The sequence below is a fragment of the Lissotriton vulgaris genome, chromosome 3_1 (genome assembly GCF_964263255.1).
Source record: "Lissotriton vulgaris chromosome 3_1, aLisVul1.2, whole genome shotgun sequence".
NCBI classification, from domain to species: Eukaryota; Metazoa; Chordata; class Amphibia; order Caudata; family Salamandridae; genus Lissotriton; species Lissotriton vulgaris.
Window position 1 is genome coordinate 1,203,228,273 of NC_141689.1, and position 23,895 is coordinate 1,203,252,167.

The window sequence follows — 23,895 nt, forward strand, 5'->3', positions numbered from 1 at the left end:
TCAGTTGTCAGATATCACCGCATGCATTCTTACATGTGACAGAGATCGCCTTATGAATCACTTCAACCATCTCAAAAATACCGTTCCTGCTTCAGGTATCATCATTACCATGAATATTTAGCAAGCATGTAAATAAAATGTTTTTTCTAATGTTCAAACCTCTCACCTGTAGTGTCTGACCTTTTCTCTATGTAATCAAGAACAAGGCACGGTTATTCAAATTCCTATGGCGTCTTCAGAAAAATCATACAAATTATAGGTGGATATTTACTTCTCTACTTGAGCATAATTTTATGTTCTTTTCTATTAACACACATTCAAAGAAGTATACTTAGAAAGGAGAAATGAAAAATAAGTATCATGAAAGAATATTGTTACTACAAAAATATTGTATAATAGAATATCGGAGTCAAGAATACAATATATTTGGTATATAATATTCATTTTAATATTGTATCTAAGTGAGTATATTTAAAAATAGATACACATTTTTTTAATAACTAGATATTTATTAGTTAGCATATTACTTTTAGGTGTTAGTATAATTGCTATACACTTTTTATATTATTTAGGACATTTTATGTAGTAGCTGGTTATTGGGATTGTGGGGGCAAAAAGATGAATAGTTTATTAAATTATAATTTATTTAATTTTAATGTTAATTATTTCTTATGATAAATTAAACATTAAATTCGCTATTATTTATGTACGTTTTTAGAATGTTAAATGAAGTATTTACGTTTCATTATTATTCATACTTATATTTTTTATTCTGTCACAAATGTATATTTTAGTAACAGACTGTTGGGCTGTTGTACATTATAATCAATTTAAGTCAATTGTTAATTATTTTTTATTGTAAATTAACTATTTTTATCGTTTGTTCAATTGATATTTTATGTAAATAATAGTAATTTACTTTTTTTTATATATATGTACATTTGTGTCAAATATTTTTATTTTAGTATTGAGTCATTGAAGTTGTAGTTGAATAGGGTGTGATTGTAAACCTACTTCATTAATTCTTAATTAGGCAAAAGGTTTAATTTTAAATGTAATTGATAAATAATGATGTGTCTTTAATGGATATTTTACTCTGTATATTATTTGTTTTATTTAAATAATTGTTTAAGTTGGTGGTGTCTAATAATAATGTTGGTAAAATGCATGTTTAATTTAGTTTTACTTTAAATGATATTAGTTTTGTGCAAGCAATATTTTAATTAAGTATTGTTGTATGTATTATCATTCATTCAAATAATCTTAATTTCGGTCACAGACCTTAAAAGATACAAACATACAATCCATAAAAACAGCATTATCACTATGTACATCAGCATTAGAATAAAAATACTCAGTTAAATATCATAAAAGCTAAGGACATAGTTAAAAAAGGAGTAAAAAAAATATACAAGAAATACAAGTAATAAACAAACGGGACGCATATTTCACACCTTAAAATGTCCTAATCAGAATATTATCAGCGGGAAATATTATTAATAAATGACCAGAGCCTGCGCCACATGGCGTGCAAGAATCGGGAAACTGAAAATATAACAGGTGGGGAGGTGTCACATTTAGGATTCTAAATGTCTGTTGATACTGTTTGAACCCCAAGTTTCGGCACAGTTGGATAAGCCAACGCTGCCTAAGAAACTTATAACATGGGCAGAATAAAAAAACATGGGGCTCAGTCTCCTCCTGTGCACCACACGCTGGATATTCTAACAACTTAGTATGGGACCATTTATGAGAAAAAAAAACAAGTGGAAGTGTACCGTGTCTAAATTGTACATAGAGTTTCCTCTCTCCACTGGGTAGAATCTCGTCCAAAAATGGCTCAAGTTAATACTCCTCTTTAATACTTAGAAACTCTGTGGTTAAAAAACCCAACATAGAGTTGCTGAGGATATCCGCCTTCTGATGGTTATGATAAAGTTTCACTAAGTTTCACCAGGTCAGCAAGAGACTACTCTGTACAGGCAACCTCAGGGTTCCTCCAGAGATCCTGATTACCCAGCCTCTTACTCTCACTTTTTATGTAAGCAAACCACTGGAGGTTTTTTGTCCCATGAAGTCTCATGAGTTCTTTAGCTTCAGATCTAAAATGCTCCAGTTCTGGAGTTACCCATAGTCTGCGCCAGTATATTAGAGAGCGTAGACCAATTTCTTCATCTATCGGTCTAACTCCTAGATCCATTCACCGGGGGGTAAGGGGGGTACTAACCGGGAAAGTCAATAAAGATCTCAAGAAGCAGTTTTCTGCCTTGAGAATATATTCGGTCAAACAGTGTCCCCACAGTTCTGCCCAATATTTTATAGCTCCCCTAGCTTGTGCTTTGTAAATCTCCAGAATGGAGGCAACTGGTTTAGAAGTGGATTCCCTATGCAGTTTTAGGACACCTCCTGTAGTCTGTACCAACCTAAGTTTAGCCTTGGCAATCTGGGGACCCCACTCCATATTATCAGTGAGGGTGACTCCCAGGTATTCGAATACAGTTGCCCTTTCCAGAGTGATACCATTTAAAGAAGGGTTGGGATGGATGGTCTATGGTGGATTACAGATCATATACTTTGTCTTTTGTGTGTTGATCTCCAACCCCCTTTTCTTGCAGAAGCTGGCAAAGCTGTCTAGGGCACGCTGTATTCCCATCGGGGATTTCAACAACAGAAGGGTGTCGTCAGCAAACATTAATGCCACTACCTGTTCATTTCTTATTTTCAGGGCATCAATGTCTTTGACCCCCATAAGGTGGGCAATTAAGGCATTGACGAACAGACACAAAAGGGTGGGGGCCAAGACACATCCCTGTCTCACTCCTCTATTGACCAAAAACCTAGGTGTCAAGACACCCCTTTTGCCACTTCTAACTTGGCCACAATTTTTTGAGTGGAGTCTCTTGATAATATCAAGGAGGTAGGTGGGGCTCCCCATATCCGCCAATACCACCCACAGGATTTCCCGAGGTACCAGATCGAATGCCGTCTTAAGGTCAACAAAAATTAAGTAGAGGATGCCCCCTCTACTTTCACCGTTTTCCAATACAAAAATTGTACTCTGAGAAGTTGGTCTACGGTGGATGTGTTTCCCTAAATCCGGCTAGATATGGGCTCAGTATCTCACATTCCTCCATCCAGATCTGAAGCCGATCGAGGATAATCTGCGCAAAAAGTTTTTGACTAACGTTGATCAAACTGATCAGATGGTAGTTTGCGTAGATTAGTGGAGAGCCCTTTTTAAATACTGGTACAATCTCAGCCCCCAGCCAAGTTTCAGGTATAGGGGAGCCTATATGGTCCATCATTTGTTTTGAATAATTAAAAGTTTCATTTAATTTTATTGTAACATTTTTATTGTTTCGTTTTAATTAAGATTATAAAGTATGATATAATTTAATATTTCTGTCAGGAATTGCTGTTTATCGAAACCTTCATAAGTCCAACACTTTCCCTACTGTTGAATAGACTGAATTGGGTATAGTAAATCAAATCCCTCTGGAATACAAAACTTACTTAGGTATTGCTCAGGCTGGAGTAGAAACAGCAAATATAACCATTCGAAAATCCAACACTTCTCTGCTGTTGAATAGACTGTAGTGGAAAATAGCAAATGAACCTCTTGCAGGTCAAATACTTTCTGAATTTCATTTAAACTGCATTTATATTGATTATTTTCCATATTGTTATTGAATATTGTGTATTTTGATTATTTAATATTTTTGTATAAGTGTTTATATTAATTTTATTAGTTTATTATTTAATATATTTTGTAATATATGATTGTATATCTTTATTTACAATTAATACTATTGTTGTTGTTTGTATTGCAATCATGATGATACATGTCCTTATAAAATACAGATAAATAGGTTTTCTATTGTATGTTTATTTTATGGAAAAAAGTGTTAAAACTATTTTCATATTTTTATGGTAATATGTTAAGTAGATTATTTTCGCGACTTACTTTAAAGGCAATATTTCAAATTAAAGGTATATAACAATGTATTATTTATTGTTGTCACAATTTCAAATATATATATATATATATATATATATATTTATATATACATATATATATATATATATTCACTGAAAAGACCATAGGTTTCACACATGTTATAGTTAGCTGGACATTTCACTTATACAAAACCATTGAAATTCCCCCATCATAGTTAGCTCAGCTAACTATAACTTGCACACCCGCAATGCACTGTTTTGTATAAATGAAATGTCCAGCTAACTATAACATGTGTGAAACTTATGGTTTTTTCAGTGAATTTGCAAGGTTTTTTAAATGCTAATTCCTAACTATAACTTGGCTGAAACCTATGGTTTTTTTCAGTGAATTTCAAAGGTTTTTTAAATGCTAATTCCTAACTATAACGTGGCTGAAACCTATGGTTTCTTCAGTGAATTTCAAAGGTTTTGTAAATGCAAATTTTTAAATATATTAATTGTTATATTTTTTATACTAATTTACTACATTGTTCTAAAGTATTTATTTTTAGATATTTTATTTTTTAAATTACATTACATATTTTTAATATAAATTAAAAAAATTGTTTATAAAAATATTGAAATTGTAATTTTTTTTATTTAATATTTTTTTAATTTATATATACTTTATATAGCAGGCAATGATATCCTATGGAAGGAAGTTCAAGTTACTGGTAAGTACAGTTAAATTTACTTTTCAGGAATTGTAGTGAGCTGAAAGATGCAGCACTGAGGTATCTCCTGATAACAGGTGAGTAAATTGGAATTCGTAGTTCGGCTGATTTTAGAGGAATTTTTTAAAGTTCCAAAACTCCACAATTGGAAAGATTTCCAAGTGAAACCAGTCAATGTTAGCCTATGGAAGGAAATTCAAGTTACTGTAAGTGTGGTTAGAATTACTTTTAAGGATCAGTAGTGCGCTCAAATATGCAGCACTGACATTTCTTGCGATAACAGGTGAGTAAATTGGAATTTGTAGTTCGGCTGATTTTACAGGAATATTTTGCTCAATAGTGAAGGATTGGGGCAGCGCCTGAGGTAACATGTGTGCAAACACGCCCTGTGGCGCGTTTGAGATTGGGGAATTAATTCCTCTTCAATCCTGAGGTCCCCTGTGAGTCAACTAGCTCACCAGGTACCTCCAGTATGCGCCAGGCAGCTGTGTTGCAGAGAGGTGTTCAGAGGGCACGTCCCATTTTTACAACACTCTGCAACACAGATCTGTGGTGCTTATTGGAGATACCTGTTGAACTAGTTGCCCCCTAGTGGACCTCTGGATTGAAGAGGAATTATTTCCCCAACTTAAAACGCGTGACAGGGCATGTTTGCACTCACATCACCTCAAGCCCCGCCCCCTACCTTCACCACTGTTCAAACGCACCCTCTAGTGTGTTCTAAGTTGGGGGATTAAGTCCCCTTGCATATTGGGGGTCCCTGGGGGCCAACTAGCCCACCAGGAACCTCCGGTATGCGCCAGGGGGCTGCGTTGCAGAGAGGTGTAAAAAGGGGCATGGCCTCATTACACCTCTCTGCTACACAGCCCCCTGGCGCGTTTGCAGAGGGGGAACTAATTCCCCTTGCCTACTGGGGTCCCTGGGGCCAAGTAGCCCACCAGGAACCTCCAGTATGCGCCAGGGGGCTGCATTGCAGAGAGGTGTAATGAGGCCACGCCCCTTTTTACACCTCTCTGCAACGCAGCCCCCTGGCGCGTTTGCAAAGGGGGAACTAATTCCCCTTTCATACTGGGGGTCCCTGGGGGCCAACTAGATGGAGCTTCGAAACGCGTCGGGCAGATCCCGTACGGAGCGGCGTCTACGAGTGGATCCCCGTCCTCACCTATACATAAACCAAGCTGCTGTTCGCGTGCTACTCAAAGGTGGACACCTTCGAGCATTGATTTATACGCGGCCGTCCAGCCGTGGAGTATGCACCACCCCGGTACCTGGGGGTCACTAATGTGAAGCAGCAGTCGTACTTGGAATCGAGGACGGGCCACTTGTGGAGTCCATACAGGACTTGATTGTGTGCTTCCCGGACCACACTTCCCAGAATGCACAGTCTCATCTGAGCCTCCCATCGGTGGGTGTGTTATACATTAAATTGGGAAGTGGGTCGGCGGTTGCGCACACCGCTTCCGTTAAAGCCCCTGAAGAGAAGCAGATGGAGCTTCGAAACGCGTCGGGCAGATCCCTTACTGAGCGGCGTCTACGAGTGGATCCCCGTCCTCACCTATACATAAACCAAGCTGCTGTTCGCGTGCTACTCAAAGGTGGACACCTTCGAGCATTGATATATATATATATATATATATATATATATATATATATATATATATATATATATATATATATATATATATATATTATCGTCCAAAGAATGCCCCAGCTTGAAAGAGCACACACAGCGTCGCTTTCAGTGAAGCCTCGTTGCAGCTTGGCCCGCATTTGCTGTTCAATTTCCTCATGTTATCGCCGACGCGTTTCGAGGCTGACACGCCTCTTCATCATGGGCTTGTGCTAGGAAAGAACCAAACATTGAGGATTCACTTCGTGCAGGTGAACTTTATTGGAAAATGTTCTCAGTGGGTTGGGCATAGTGCCGCCATTCCATACTGTGCATTGTGGGGCTTGCTGTCCCACGAAGTGAAGAGTCATTACCTTGGTAGGTTCAATGTTCGTCTTTCAATTAAAAGCAAGTTTTTCCCTTAGTAGGTTTAGGCAAAGTCACGGCAAGCTCTGTAAGCAAAACAACGTTGCGCTATATGGAAAGGGAAGTTCCTTTCCACAGCCTTTCCTAGTTCGGAAACGGTGCTCATTTCCACGGCGGGCTGCCGCGTTTAATTTTATCATCCAAAGAATGCCCCAGCTTGAAAGAGCACACACAGCGTCGCTTTCAGTGAAGCCTCGTTGCAGCTTGCCCTGCATTTGCTGTTCATTTTCCTCATGTTATCACCGACGCGTTTCGAGGCTGACACGCCTCTTCATCATGGGCTTGTGCTAGGAAAGAACCAAACATTGAGGATTCACTTCGTGCAGGTGAACTTTATTGGAAAATGTTCTCAGTGGGTTGGGCATAGTGCCGCCATTCCATACTGTGCATTGTGGGGCTTGCTGTCCCACGAAGTGAAGAGTCATTACCTTGGTAGGTTCAATGTTCGTCTTTCAATTAAAAGCAAGTTTTTCCCTTAGTAGGATTAGGCAAAGTCACGGCAAGCTCTGTAAGCAAAACAACGTTGCGCAATATGGAAAGGGAAGTTCCTTTCCACAGCCTTTCCTAGTTCGGAAACGGTGCTCATTTCCACGGCGGGCTGCCGCGTTTAATTTTATCATCCAAAGAATGCCCCAGCTTGAAAGAGCACACACAGCGTCGCTTTCAGTGAAGCCTTGTTGCAGCTTGCCCCGCATTTGCTGTTCAATTTCCTCATGTTATCGCCGACGCGTTTCGAGGCTGACACGCCTCTTCATCATGGGCTTGTGCTAGGAAAGAACCAAACATTGAGGATTCACTTCGTGCAGGTGAACTTTATTGGAAAATGTTCTCAGTGGGTTGGGCATAGTGCCGCCATTCCATACTGTGCATTGTGGGGCTTGCTATATATATATATTACCTACTGGCGGTCGCCAGTAGGTATATATAGTTAGGATATTTTTCCTATGGGATTTTTGAAAATTCTATGTCTAATAATTTTGGCGTTTGTGGACGGAATTGGCTGAAATTTTCAGGAAAATTGCACATTTTGTTTCTGAGCAGCCCCTGAAAATTTGGGGGGTTTTCGTCAAGGGGGGCCGAGAAAAAAGGGGGGTCCCAAAACGCTTTTTTAACATTGAGTTTTCCATAGGGCGGTTGGCCTCACTTTTAGCTCGAACGGCTGAATGGATTTGCACGAAACTTGGCAAAATTGTAGGGACTGTTAGCCCGATGTGCCTTTGCTAGGTCTCAATATATGTGCTCCAGTGGATTTTGAGAAATTAACGTTTTAAAAAACAGATATATCTGTGACAGAGTCCCGGGTAGCGCTCCGGTTCGCGTACTTTTCGCGTAACGGTACTTTGCGATGCGAAGCTGATTGGGTCTCCGGTGTCTGTCAACATTCTAAACAGTCCGGAACGGCCACCATCTTGTCTCTCGGTAAGATCGAGAGACAAGAGGAGGAGAAATTTAATGAAAGGGGGCAAGGTAGACCCCTCTTGACCCCCTAGGAATGATGCTGGGGTTATTAAAGGGTCGCGTGGGGCAAATAAAAAAATTTGATTTTTTGCGGTAGAAGCGCTTCCCGGTATGCGAACCGGGTCACAAACTTGTAGCGTAACGGGATTTCGCCATTTTGTGTTTCGTTTTAATTAAATCACAAGATGGAGGGAAAACAATGTGGGAAATGGGTATAAGGGGGCACGGGAGACGTATCCTGACCCCATATGTTTTCTGAGGGTGGCTGAGGATGCTCATATATGTTGATACATGTCTTCCAGCGGCTGCGCGTGAGCGGATTTTTTTTTTTGCTGCGTGACGTTTGTTAACGTTCGATTCGAAGGAAATCAGGAAGTGTTGACCGCCATTTTGTCACTGCGAGTAAATATATTGTTCATTTCAAAGCGTTGGAACATGGAAAAGGGAGAAGGTAGAGATTATCTTGCTGCGTAGTTTTTCTCAGGGTGTGCAGTAAGGCCCTGGTTGTGCTTATACTCACGGTGGGGTCTTTGAACACTTTAGCAAATGATGATCCAAGCTGAGGCAAAGGAGGGTGTCAGTCGGGGGGGGGAGCAATGGTGCAGTTTTCACTTTCATGTCTAAGTGTTAAAATCTGGTTTGCGATGTCAACATAATCGGCGCCACCTTGTCCCCACGTACGCTCTAGCAAGCAGCAGCCATTTTGAATGCGCTATGGCCCCTCTGCCCCTCACCGGTCCCCAGCGCGTCTCCCTGGCGCTATGAACACCCCCTCTCTCTGACCTCCCCCGTTCTCTCTGTGGAAAATTAATCCGTATTGATAAACATTGTCTGCGCCATCTTGCTTTTTTTCCAATGCCACACTTTTGTCATGCACGGCAGCCATTTTAGATGCCTTGACCAGACCCACTCTCTGCACGCCGTCGATCCTCAGCATGGCTCCCCACCCTCGCAAGCATCTCCCCCACGCACTGGTCACCCCCGCTCTCTCTCTCATGCATGGGCCATAAACCTCCCCCCATCTGGGCTGCTCTTCCCTGAGAATCACACCCCGTGCCCGCCCTTTCACCCTCTTATTACCGCACCCTCTGACACTCCTCTTCCTCTGTGTCCGATTGTCCAGGTCGGTCCCAGGCTATCACCTAGTCCTGCGGATGTAGTTTATGGTCCCAACTGTAAAGAATCACCCCTCTTCAAAAGAGTTACAGTAGATCAAGGCCCCCACTCCATGAGATCCGTCACACCACACGCGTTCCTACTATCTGATAACGATCCTTTATTGTGATAGGGGAGGGGATTCTCACTGTAAGGGTGTGTGGGACCGAGCCTGAAGGGATGCCTTTCTGTACATCTGAGATGCATTCCCTTGTGTTTCGGCAATGGTAGTCTGTTCATTACATAGATCGCCCGAGGGCGGTAGTACAGACCGCGCGTAGGAAAGGGTCAAAAGCCAGGGGTATAGGAGTATGTAACAAGCGAGCCATTTAATTGAAAAAACTAAACGTGACAAACGGTTGCAGGATCAGTGAAGGTTGATTTTTTAATTGAAAGTATAACAGGATCAGTTACAATGAAATCGTCCTTACGCACACCATGGGCGAGTATCATGGGTAACATTACTTCGAAGCTTTATTCTAAGCATGGGCGAATTTTGCGAATCTCGCGTTCGCGAATTTTGCGGATTTGCGAACTCGCAATCCGCAAAATCAGCGAATTCTCGCGAATTTGCGGATTTTTTTTTTGTGTGTTTGCGCGGGTTTCTGCCAGTTCGCGAGGGTTTTGTACAATGTCGCAAATTGCGAACTTACCTGTCGGGTCGCAAGTTTCGCGAACTTGTTGTTTCTACGTGTCCAGCCTGTTTGGGACACTCTTCTTCATCACTGCCACTCTCTGTCACCACTGCCACTCTCTGACTACTCATGCCACCCTCTGGCCCACCCATGCCACCCTCTGTTTCATCACAGCACACTCTGGTTGTCCAGTCAGTGTACATTATTGTGGCAACGCAAGCACACCTTCCCTGCCTCAAGTGACCTGAATTAATTTGGGGCTGATTAATGTGTCACAGAATATTTTTTTAGCTGGCACCTGCTTCCTTAGTGCTTCCTGATTAGTGATCTTTTGCACTTGCTAAGTGCTTTCATTGTTGCAAAATTAGTTACAATACCTGCCCTGCCCCAACTGACAATAATGAATTAGGGGCTGATTAATGGATTTGAACTTCCAGCCTGGCTCCTGCTTGTCTCCCTTAGCTGTAATTCAGGACCTTTGTGGCATATGTGTAACTATTCTGAGGTTCAGAGCAGGGTCACATAATAGTTGCAACTGGTAACTGAACTCTGGAGGGGCCCCTCAGGAAGCACTACAGGAAATGGCTACTAATGATGAGCCTGAACTTTTGAACCTGGTAAGTAGTTTCAGTTTTGCTAAGATCGTATTTCTGCAATTTTGCACTTATTCGCGGGGCGCGAAGTTGTACTGGGAAGCCGCAAACTCACGCGAACAGTGCGAACAATGCGAGCAAAATCCGCTGCTCGCGGATTTGCGGATTTTGCGGGAGATTCGCGAATCTCGCGGATTGCGAATTTACCGAAAATCCGCAAAATCCGCGAGCGAAACGGATTTTCCACCCATGCTTACTTTATTCATACAATAAACAATAATGAAAAATCAACATCAATAGGGTTGTCCGTATTCCCAGTCAGTACCCTTCCCCGCCCGCCATGTGCACAAAGACCGCATACATCCCCCATAACGTCAAGGCTAAGTAAATAGAACGTCATAAGGAGTTGCAAGTCACTCTCATACTGCCGCCATTTTGGTCGAGGCCAGGCAGGTCAAGAGTATAGTTCAATGTGTCAGTGGCCTACTGATTTTGCTTGATTCCTTTTGTTTTTTTAACGATTTTTCACTATTTGCAAAGACTAAACAGAGTATTGCGACTCTGTGCTTGTTTGTAAATAGAGAATGAACTAAAGAGAACCAATTCTAAAACAGTAAATGCTTGGATAACAATCAATCAAATGGACAGGGAAGCAGGCACGACGCATTACAACGGGGGCAAAGGCCTGCATTCCCTAGCCTTCACTATCTGCAAAGAGAGAATACTCCTAAAAGAAAAGAGGGGGGGGAGGGCAGCGTTCAAAGCACATCAGCGTGCATAAACACGAAAATGTTTTTACCTACCACGTACTTCACATTTTAAAGCATTTGATATTTGCTATTAAAAAAACATTGAAATTCAGTGAAAAAACCATAGGTTATAGACCATATATAGTTAGGAATTAGTATTTACAAAACCTTGAAAATTCACTGAAAAAACCATGGGTTATAGACCATATATAGTTAGGAATTCGCATTTACAAAACCTTATTTTACTCACACAAAACCATTGACATTTCATATATAGTTAGTTGCACTAACTGTATATCGCGCACCAGCAATCCACTGCTGATGTTGTCACATATTACATCATTCATGACATGGTCAGTGACATCACTGATGACATCTCAAATGACATCACTGATGACATCTCAAATGACACCACTGATGACATCACTGATGACATCACAAATGACATCACTGATGACATCTCATTTGATATCAATGGTCACATCACTGATGATATCATTCATGTGACAATACAATGCATCTCCTCACACTTGAATATATATATGGTCTATAACCTATGGTTTTTTCAGTGAATATATATATATATATATATATATATATATATATATATATATATATATATATATATATATATATATATATATATATATATATATATATATATATATATATATATAGAGAGAGAGAGAGAGAGAGAGAGAGAGAGAGAGAGAGAGAAAGAATAAAATAATTGGTTAGACCTATTTATTTTACATTATATTATATTTAACTATATAAATAATTTTGCAAAGATGCTCGCCTGCTTATGAGTTTTATTTTGTGCAGGCGGACGATCTTTTTCCCGTTCCCATGGCGCTGCCAGAAAAAAGAGGCACCGCAATGAGATCAGCAAATATGTTCCAGCTCGTCATGGATGTAGAAATCAATGCTGTGTTGGAACTGGGGTGATAGCAGACAAGGGGGCACATGGTGTGCTCCCCTGACTGCATCCCTGTGGTGGGGAAGCATGAGGGCACTATTGGGCCACCTTTGTTCCTCCATTTGCCAGACATTTCATGGTGGGGAACCTGCCATGTAAAGGCTGGCAGTGGAGGAGCCCGTAATATGCTCAGTGGGACTGCACCAATCCCACTCAGCATGTTACATTGGGTCTCTTCCGTGCCACCACCAGGGAACAGCGGTTCCCTAGTGAAGGTAGTGGTTCACCGCTGGTACGACTTTGAAAGTCGTAATCTGATAGACGGTGGAACACCACTGCTGCTCCACTGCGAGTGCAGTTGTCAGATGACCGCCGCCATTGTAATCAGCCCCTTAGCTCTCGTACCATAAAAAGTTATCGCACAGCGCTTTCTTTCACCTTTATGATAAATCTGACAGCATGATGGATAGTTGTATGATGAACTTCTGTTTAACTGATAACATTGCTCTCTTTATTCTAGGTGATCATGAATGTTTACTTGATCTTATTGACGTTTCTACTGCTTTTAATCCGTACTTTCCTTTTTTTGTCTAATATGTTATGGATTCATAGCATGAAAGTGAACTTTGTTGATGATGATAAAAACAAGATGGGCAGCCAACATCAGTGGAAAATGGCTTTGACCAGGCACTATATGAGAAAGTTTATAGGGCCTAAAAAAACAAATATATATTTATATATAAATATGCAGCAACTCCCAAAAACCTTCGTTTTCAATCACGAAAATCACGGGCGCAGACCAACTTTTGCTCCAGCATTATTTTTTATTTAATCCCATACTGTCAGACGCGTTTCGGCCATCAAGCGGCCTTGATCACCTGATCATGCGCAGACATTTCACCAAATTTAAAGTGCCAGTGCATCAAAACATATAATGGACATAGAAGAAATCTTCATTACAATGTACGTTTTTTTCAGGCAAAATTGAACTGCAATTCGGCAATCTATATGCCTCTCTTTATGGTTTAATTGTATATAATATCTGCTTAAATGCATACAAAGTTATTATACTTTACCCATTAGTACTCGAAAAAATATTTACTTTTCCTTGCTTATAATGCATATATTGATATTCTAGGTTATCATGAATTTTTACTTGATTTTATTGATGTTTCTACTGCTTTTAATCCATACATTCCTTTTTTGTCTAATATGTTATGGATTCATAGCATGAAAGTGAACTTTGTTGATGATGATAAAAACAGGATGATTAAAGAAACAATGGTTCTGTCGGGTGAACAAACAAATTACTTTTGGGAACAGGCTAAGTTAACTCACAGCACAGTTTCACATTTACAGTTCAATTAAATTACACAAAACCTCTCTGAAAACAGATGTATTTCAAAGTTTTATATATAGGAAAACAGCGTCACATTTACAAAGCAACGGAATTACTTCATTCCTATTTGATTTATAACAATTCTAAAAATAGTGACTGTTGGTGAGCAAAGTGAATAGTGCAGTACATTGAGTGACATATATTTACAATTATATACAATATTGTACATGGGGAGGAAAGGGGAACATTTTGATTTTAGTGGTCAGAGTTCTAAGTTAATACTCCGAGGAGACAGATGTTTACTGTGCCCGTTCCTGGAGATTTCTTGACCAATGAAGTGCGTCGTCTTTCGACCCTAGTGTGCCCCGATTGGTGGTCACGGCGGGTCTTTATCAAGACAGTGGGGGGAGGGGCGGGGGGGACCTGGAAAAAAGAGAAATGGGTATCAGAGAGGTGGGGTTATTGCTTTAGGCAGGAAAAGTCAGGTGGGTAAATTATACTCACAGGGGGATTATGGAATCACGGGAGGCAGAAGTCACACCCTGTTCGGAGGCCCGAAGTCAATCTGGGAAAAGGTTAACTCGGGTAAGTCTCATATCAAAAAGCTTATACTTAGCCAGTGCTCTGGGGGTGTCATCATTTGGGTGAATAGTGAGACTTGTGAGACTTATAACTTATTTTTAAGAAATCAATCATGCAGGGCGGGGGCAGCAAGTGGCTGCATGCCACTAGGATGGGGCTGCCGTTATTGTGCTTAAAAGTGCTGCTACGGGTTACAAGGCATGTCTGGTGATTAGCTAATCTATATATGGACCAGTATGAGGAGCAACATCTGTACTCAGAGGGAAACCCATATATCAATTCAATATCAATATGGAAAAGATATATTGATGACGTGGTGATGATATGGACAGGCACAGAAGCTGAATTGAAAGACTTCTTCCTTTGGTTGAATTCCAGATGCAACGATATTCAGTTCACGATTAGCTATGACAAAACCAGCATTTCCTTCCTTGATCTATTATTCAAAGTGGAAGACGGACTAATCATCTGTGATATTTACAGAAAGCCTACTGAGAGAAACACCCTCTTAAAATATAACTCCAACCACCCGCGCAATCTACGTGATAACTTGCCCTTTGGGCAGTACTTACGGTTGAGACGCAACTGTACCAAAAAAACAGACTTCTTCAAGGAGTGTGAAACACTCACCGACCGCCTACGTGAACGAGGTTACCCAATGGGGTTACTCAAACGTGCCAAAAAAGAGCCTGGTACTGTCCAAGAGAGAAGTTGCTTGCCCCAAAAGAGAAGAAAGATGAGTGCCCTAATCTTGTCTGTGTCACCACTTTTCCTTCCAGGAGCAACATCTTGAAGAAAACTGTAAAGAAATACTGGAACCTCATGGCCTCTGAGCTCAATACTAATGAAAGTCCACTATTTGCCTTCAAAAGAGGACGGAACATAAAGGACAATGTGGTCAAAGCATTCCTTGAACCCCCGAAACCAGTCACCCTCCGTGACCATCTGGGCCTGCCTCCAGTGATAGGACACTTTAAATGCAGCACATGTAAGGCGTGCCCATTCTGCATTGATGGACCATCTTTCTCCCACAACAATAAAACATACACACCACCCTCCTTGACAAATTGTAACACCTCAAATGTCATATATATCATCCTGTGCCTGTGTGAAAAACCGTATGTGGGACAAACAACACAGAAAGTTAAAGTACGCATATTACAGCACATGAGCAGAATCCGCTGTAAGGTCCAGGGAGCCCCCTTGGTTGAGCACTTTGTAAACCAGAATCACGATCCCAACAGTATACTCTGGCGCATACTGGAGAAAATTAATACAAACCCACGTGGTGGCTCCCTAACTTTTGCACTCAACAGACAAGAGTGCAAATGGATCCACACTTTGAACTCTGTAAGTCAGGGGCTAAATGAGCATGAAGAGATCCCTAAACAAATGGGCCTATTAGGAACATGAGACATGGCTTTAACCTTTCCTAATTGGGTATGCTGCGAATGTACTTAGGATCACATTATGACTCTCTATGGAATCTTGGATTGATTAATACTTTACTAATTCTTTCCTCTGAAACACAGGTTGCACTAGGGCCATCGAGGCTGTGCTGGACTGAATGTTTCAATATATACCATAACAATCTGCTAGAGAAACATATGCTTTACTGGGCCTTGTGACTACTTATTCATGTTGTTCGGCATCGCATAACTGTAACATCTGCATTTCAAAAAAAGCTTCTAAACGATAAATTGTGTATGGGGTTACTCAAAAATGCGCTGTACTGCACTTGTTAATTATGTATACCCTGCAGGACCAAAAGAAACTAGATTTATGCACCAATTGTAACCAGGTCAGCACAATGCTCTTTATTACCCGCTTAACCAGACTCAAGTACATCTTGGTTGTCTTCTCCCTAGCGCACCGCGCTGTGCGTGCAAGGCGTCCCCTGATCCATTCTCCAGCGCTGCGTTGCTTAGTCACTTGAGGGCTCGCCCCGTTAGACCAATTAGGACCCAGCACTACGCCGACACCACCACATAGACTCTGGACTCCACGGCATTGCTAGGCGACCGACGTGTATAACGTCCTCGCGCTCAGTCTTCCCCGTTGATCGAGCTTCTGCAAATGAGGTCAGATGGCGCTCGTATCTTCTAGAGGATGCAGCGATTTTGCTTCACTTGGGGTAAGGATGTTTGAGGCACCATGAACGACCGAGCGTTTTCCCCGTTATACAGGGAACTTCTTTTCCATACATAGATCCCACTTCAGGAACATAAAATGTTCTTAGCAATTGGACTTGCCTAGTTACCTTTAATCTCGGTAGCCTACCGAGCACGTTCCCTATGCAGGCGGTATCCACACTCTGCTTGCTATGTGCAATTCTCACTCACTGCGTGAGCACTCGTTTGAATTATCAGACATACCTAGTGACCCGCGCTGTCATTTTTATACTTAATTCCGGCAGCCCAAGTCTAGTGGGCTCGGCCACTTGCTGCACCCGCCCTGCATGGATGTTTTAACTTTTTTACAAGTTTCACTACTCACCCGGATACCACCTGCTATCTGTAGGTGTGGCATTCTCACTCACTTTGGGGGCACTCTGTTTAATCACCAGACATGCCTTGTGACCCGTAGCGGCACTTTTAAGCACAATAACGGCAGCCCCATCCTAGTGGCATGCAGCCACTTGCTGCCCCCGCCCTGCATGATTGATTTCTTAAAAATAAGTTATAAGTCTCACAAGTCTCACTATTCACCCAAATGATGACACCCCCAGAGCACTGGCTAAGTATAAGCTTTTTGATATGAGACTTACCCGAGTTAACCTTTTCCCAGATTGACTTCCGGCCTCCGAACAGGGTGTGACTTCTGCCTCCCGTGATTCCATAATCCACCTGTGAGTATAATTTACCCACCTGACTTTTCCTGCCTAATGCAATACACCCCACCTCTCTGATACCCCTTTCTCTTTTTTCCAGGTCCCCCCGCCCCTCCCCCCACTGTCTTGATAAAGACCCGTCGTGACCACCAATCGGGGCACACTAGGGTCGAAACGTCGACGCACTTCATTGGTCAAGAAATCTCCAGGAACGGGCACAGTAAACATCTGTCTCCTCGGAGTATTAACTTAGAACTCTGACCACTAAAATCAAAATGTTCCCCTTTCCTCCCCATGTACAATATTGTATATAATTGTAAATATATGTCACTCAATGTACTGCACTATTCACTTTGCTCACCAACAGTCACTATTTTTAGAATTGTTATAAATCAAATAGGAATGAAGTAATTCCATTGCTTTGTAAATGTGACGCTGTTTTCCTATATATAAAACTTTGAAATACATCTGTTTTCAGAGAGGTTTTGTGTAATTTAATTGAACTGTAAATGTGAAACTGTGCTGTGAGTTAACTTAGCCTGTGCCCAAAAGTAATTTGTTTGTTCACCCGACAGAACCATTGTTTCTTTAATCATACGCACCCAGGTTCTGAGGGACACAGGGTTACCCCCTTTTTTGTTGAGATAAAAACAGGATGGGCAGCCAACATCAGCGGCAAAAGGCTTTGACCAGGCACTATGTGAGAAAGTTTATAGGGCCTAGAAAAACAAATATATATTTATATATATATATATATATATATATATATATATATATATATATATATATATATATATATTTTATATATATATATATATGTATGTGTGTGTGTGGGTGTGTGTGTGTGCGTGTGTGTGTGTGTATTATGTTTTTTATATGACACAGGGGCAGAAAATCTAAACTGAGAAGCTGCCCTGTTCTATCTTACAAATACCATTCAACTATTTTAATGATAATACATTTAGGGCCAGATTTATCATAGTATTGCATTGCCCTTGCATCATGTAGGGCGACTTAAGGGCAACGCAATCCTTAAGTCAGATTTTGAAGTTCAAGTAAGGCCACCAAGCATTACCCTGCTTTTTGTTGGTAAATCTGGAGTAATGAAAGGCAGCGAATGTTGCTGCCTTGCGTTAGTCTGTGCCAGGAAGGTGTTACATGGGTGGAGCGTGGCCATTCCCACACATCCATCCATATACTTTGCTGCATTCCCAGATTGACCAAAAACAGGTAAACATATGAATAAGTTCAAATGCTACAGCTTCGTGACAGAGGTGCATCAAGGAGAAATATCCTTATTTCTTTTTGTTTTATCCTCTTTGTAAGTGTGCTGCACACTTAGAAATAGGAGAACACCGCCAAAGATTGCTTTTGTGCAGGAAAGTCTCCCTTCCTGCACCAAACAATCTTGCCTGTAACACAGACATTCATGCACAATTGGCACTCTGCTGCACTGAGTGCGCCAGCATGGAGAGAGATAGTAGGAATGCGTAATATATAAGTAAATATGGCACTTTCCTCTCTCTCCATTTGATGCAGTGCAGCAAATTGTCTAGCTGTTTTGCACCGTATGAAATGATGATGAATATTTGATTTGTATTGAGGCTATTTATCATATTATAAATCAGAAACTGCACATAAACTTATACCTAAAGCTGCTGTCCCTAAACAACTGTTAAATTGAACCTTCTATCTTCGGAATTGCAATATTAATTATAGTGGTATATGCATAGTCAGTGATCATTTACATAATGTATCACAAAATGTACATATTTAATCGATACACATATTTGTATTTCATAATTCCATGATAAAAGAAATTAATGAATCCTTAGTTGTATAAAACACTGATTGCTTTAATTACAGGTTCAAAATGATGTGCTCACATGTTCACTGTATCAAGGCTGAAATATCCAATCACAAAATAATGAACTCACAATATCGACCATCACTATATCCTCAAGGTAAGCACATTGAGGGCCTGATAATTACTGTGGCGGTGCAGCGCCTGGTCCATCCCGCCGATGCGCTGCCATAGCCATGGTCAGACAGCCCAGCAGGTTAGGAGTTCTCTCCTGTCTGACAGGCTGGTTTTTGGTGTTGCCACAGCGGTGCCTCAAAAAATGGGCACGGCAATAGGAATGCCAAAAACAGTACCCTCACGGCATGGACTGAAAAGTCCATTAATGAATTCTGTATTGTTCCTTTGACCTACTTTCATGGCAAGAAACTCCCCAGCATGTGCTCCTGTTGTTCTACATAATGCTTATCATTTTAAAATATATGGGAGCTGTCCTCTGCTGCTGCAAGACTGAATAGTTGAAATTCTTATTGAATCGGTCAGAGCACAAAACAGTTTTGACTGTTACTACTGAATGTCCTCAGAGGTAAATAAGGCAGTCATTGGTACAAATACATTTTACCTCTGTATTAGAAAAGTACATTTGTTGAAATGGTAGTGTGGGAAAAGATTTTTGTGCATATTCTTCTGTTCCATTTTGTAGTGGTAGCATTTGGTTGTGTTGTTTTGTTGTATGTTTGTGCTACACTAATACATTGTACTATCAATTTGCTATACTGTGACTAAAGTGTTATGTTCTGTCTTAAATGTTTTTTTTGTTTGCCTGTTTCTTTTCGAGGTATGGAATTGAGGTGTGTTCTGTTAACTTATGTAAATATTTTTAGAAATGTCTACAGTTACTGCTACATTTTTAGACAAAAGCAGAAACCTCCTTTACAATTCCAGAGACAAACAACCATTCGCTTCTCTATAAGGTGGTAAAATGTAGCTGTTCTAGCTTTTCAACGAAGTTAAACACCAGTCAGCCCAGAAATGTGGCAGAGAAATTGCCACTTCAGGGTAAGATGACAAAATGTATTTGACAGGCGCTATTTCATGTCTTTGGTGGTAAGTTAAGGTAGTGCTTGATGCAAACACTTTCACCACCGAACTGAGAAAGTAGATTTAATTTGTGTGCATTATTGTTGCGATTGTAATGTGTTCAGTTCTTTTTGTACTGCATTATTGTAATGTTATTTTCTTGTGCTGTACTGTGGTTGTTGTGTTCTGTTTTGACTAGTTTGTTGTGATGTTCTATGTTATTTTTTAATTATGTTATGCTCCGTTGTGTATGGTACTGTGGTATGTTCTGTTGCTTATTATTTAAGATACGTCAACAAATGCCGCTACATTTCCAGCCAATAGCAGCACATGCATTGACAGGAGCATTAGGTAGCACCTGCAAACATTGTTTGTGATCCTATACTGTCTCTTACATTAGCACTTGCAGTGCTCACTTTATAAAATACTGCCATCGGTACTCACTGACACAGCCTTGTGTCTCAGCTCAACAGGGATCCTGAGGAGCAGGAAGTGCTCCGCCCTTATCAGCAGGAAATGCAGCAACCTAGCAATACAACTTGTAGATATAGACAACTTTCTCTGATAGTCACAAGTGTGTGAAGAATCTGTACACTCTCTAGGGGAACCCGGAAGCACTTAAAATAACTCTGAGGTAAATACATTCTAATTTGCGCTTTTGAAATTTTTATGAAATTAAGACAAATGACAGATTGTACTGAAAAATACAAGTGTGTTAGATTCACAGAGGCAATATAATCAAAAAAAGCAAAACACGTTCAATCAACACAATCGTGCGTGCACGTTTGGACTAGTAAAATTGACGATCAGCCTGAATGATAAGGGCCTTCTCTGTTGCAGGTGGAAATTGGTGGGGTTATATACTTCTAAAGATGCCCGTCGTTACATACCTGGGGCCTCATTTATGAAAAGTGACGCATCGCTGCGTGAAAACAGCGATGCGTCACTTTTCACTGCGCACTCCTTGCAACACCAATGATGCGTCATATTTAATGTATGACGCATCATGTCGCAAGGACTTACAGATACGTCAGTATTTCTGACGCATCTGTAAGCGCAAAAGTGACGCATTGCTGGAGTGTGTCACAAAAGTGACGCAACTCCAGCAATGCGTCCTTTCACATGGGGAAAGCCCCATGTGAAAGGGCTTGCGTCAGTCTTACGCCTGCTGTGAGGCAGGCGCAAGATTTTGACGCAACCGCATCCTAAAAGTGACGCAGTGAAATCTCATAGATTTCACTGCGTCACTATTACGAGGCTTTTTGCGGGGGAACGCCCCCTTTGCATACATTATACCTGACGCAGGCATAATGTGGCGCAAGGGGTTTAAAAAGTGACACATCTACCTAGATGCGTCACTTTTTAAATATGGCGCAACAAGGCGCATGTTTTACGCCGCTGATGCGTCACAAAAAGTGACGCATCCGCAGCGCAAAACTGACGCAAGGCCTCATAAATGAGGCCCCTAGTGTTTCAGTGAACCATCATACTCTCTGTTCGAAAAAAAAATCAAAATGATTTGAAAAATGCCTCATAAATTCAGGGACATTTTCAAGAATTTGGGGGCCGTGTGTCAAACATTTTTTGGGGACCCTATTAAGGAACAGTTTTGAATTTACGATTTTTTTGCAGTCTTTCATGACCTCTTTAGCGGAGTAAGTGACAGTGCACAGACACACTTGTCCAAATTTTAAATGTGTTTACATGTAATATTCAGGGATAGCGATGAGTGTTTTCAATATTGTTAAACAGCAGCTGCTCTCTAATGTTATGGCAAATAATCTCTCTGAATCCTCCTATTTCTCATAGGTGAGGTCCTGATTTGATCTAAAAAAAGATAATATTTCATAGATTTTGCATGAAACATAAACACATTTCTCTACAAAATGTAACAGACACATATATCACCCACAATAAAAAATTAAGCAAAGGAAAATGGTATTTAAAACAATCTGTTTCAGATTCATTCATTCAATGTCATCAGGCCAAGACTGTGCAGAACAGAGCGGGTTCCATCAGGGAGCACCCTGAACGCTGGGGCCCTTGGCCAGAGCCCACTTTGCCATGCCTTAAAACGTCTCTGCATTATTTAGTAGTGTTTAAGATTTTATTCTTACCTTCGTATGTTCTCTTCTGGAGGAGCTTATTGGGCCAGTGCTAATCAAACATTCGTTTTTCTTTTTGTGGAAAACTGCATCAGAAACGTCGCCACGCTTCAGTTGTAAACTATTGTAACTTTTCACTGTGACATTCGGCGGTTTGTCTCATAGAAAGGCGTTCAAAGGGCAAGTGGCTCACGATAACATCCAATGTGACGAAAGACAACACTGAAGAATTTTAAAGCCGGGAAGATTTTGTTTAAATAATGTTCAAGATTGCTGATTAACCGGAGGCACGCAAAGAATTGTGCTGAGATACACTCATAACTTCGATGAACTTTGAGCTCACTTCTTAGTTTGAACAGATGCACGCCTCCATCGAAGACTCTCGCCGCAAAAGGACGGGTGTGAGTTGTTCTGCTCTGCTACACTTTCCTGAAGAAAGAGCCTGGTAGAAATGACTTTCAGTAAGTTTAGGTGGTATATCATTTAACAGAAAGTTTGAGTAGAATGACTATGGGAGTGAAGGCTGCCCAGGTGCGTTTGTTAGAACTCCTGGGTAGATGCCATACAAAATCTTGTGTTTCACAATGATTAGTGTCCTCTGGCAAGATAGGACTCCCCATCTGGGCAACAGGTTCAACCCCGAATTAGCAGTAGGTGTAGAAGACGCTTTGAATAAGATGGTATTTTCAAGTGCCTGCTCCACCCACCCCAAAATGCTGCGGGGCAGATTTACAAGCCCCTTGCGCCTCTATTACGCCTCCGTTGCGTCACTTTTGTGACGTAGCAGCGGCGCAAAAGATGCGCCATGGTGCGGGGTATTTACAACGTGACACATCTGGGAGATGTGTCACGTTGTAAAGCCCTGCGCCAGAAGTAGGCGTTCCTGCGCATGGGGGGCGTTGCGGCGCAGGAACGCCTCCTAAAAGTGGCTGAGTGAAATCCACAAGATTTCACTCAGTCACTTTTGGGCCCATGCTGCATCGAAACCCTGCGTCTGCTTGAAGCAGGCGTAAGGATTGATGCAGCAGTGTACAGATAGGGCCCCCCAGAGCATTGCTGGAGCTGCGTCGCGCGTGCGACGCAACTCCAGCAATGCGCCACCTTTACGGCGCAGATGCGTCACGCATCTGTGCTGTTTTTGCACCATGGTGCGCCACATTGTAAATGCGGCGCATCCATGGTGGTGAAGCCGCGGCGCACAATAACTGGCGCATCCCTGTAGATTTGCAGGGATGCGCCAGTTATTGTAAATCTGCCCCTCAGTTCTTAACGGAAGAGGACCTTTCCCCAACCGTAGCAATGATGTAGGAGCATGGTGCAGGTGTGCAATTATTTGCAACCTGAATGGATTCTTACCTTGAGTACTAAGGCTCACTCTGCTTAGCGCACCCTGCATTTAGCACGCACACAACCACTGCATTATTAACAAGCATTGCAAAACTAAAATAGCTTGCTTTCATGTGCTCACTCGGGCAGTGACTTTGCACGATTGTATTTGTATGTGTTAGCACATTATTGTCGGAACTATCGCATTTGCCATGCTTGCCAGTCAATTAAAACTGTGGCTAGATGTTCTCTTGACTTAAACACGAGTCCTTGAAAATTATTTTTCAATTGTGCAGTATCTCACGGAGTGTATGATGTTACAACGCATACAATTACAATGCATTCCTTTATAGCACAGCTTTTACATCGCAACATCCTTTACAACGCATTCTTTTACACAGCATGCCATAACATTGCATTTTTAGAAACTACCTTTACAACACATTCCAATACATCGCATTATACCTTTACAACGCATACCATTACAATGCATACCATTACATTGCATTTAAGGTAAGTGTTGGATAGTATACGGGTAATAATTACTATTCTAACTTCAGTGAGTGCAACAGTAAGGTAAATGTTGGATAGTGTAGCCGTAAAAATTACTATTCTAAC

General features: G+C 41.2%; 1 protein-coding gene across 1 annotated transcript in view; it reads right to left on the minus strand.

Annotated features, from left to right (window-relative positions):
- LOC147727644 (sulfate anion transporter 1-like) overlaps window positions 1–22,180 on the minus strand; it is a 423,791-nt gene extending 401,611 nt beyond the window's left edge. Inside the window, exon 1 of the mRNA XM_086961657.1 lies at window positions 21,964–22,180. The gene's annotated coding sequence lies outside the window, so the exon portion shown is untranslated. The remainder of the gene's footprint in view (window positions 1–21,963) is intronic.
- Window positions 22,181–23,895: the final 1,715 nt, after the last annotated feature.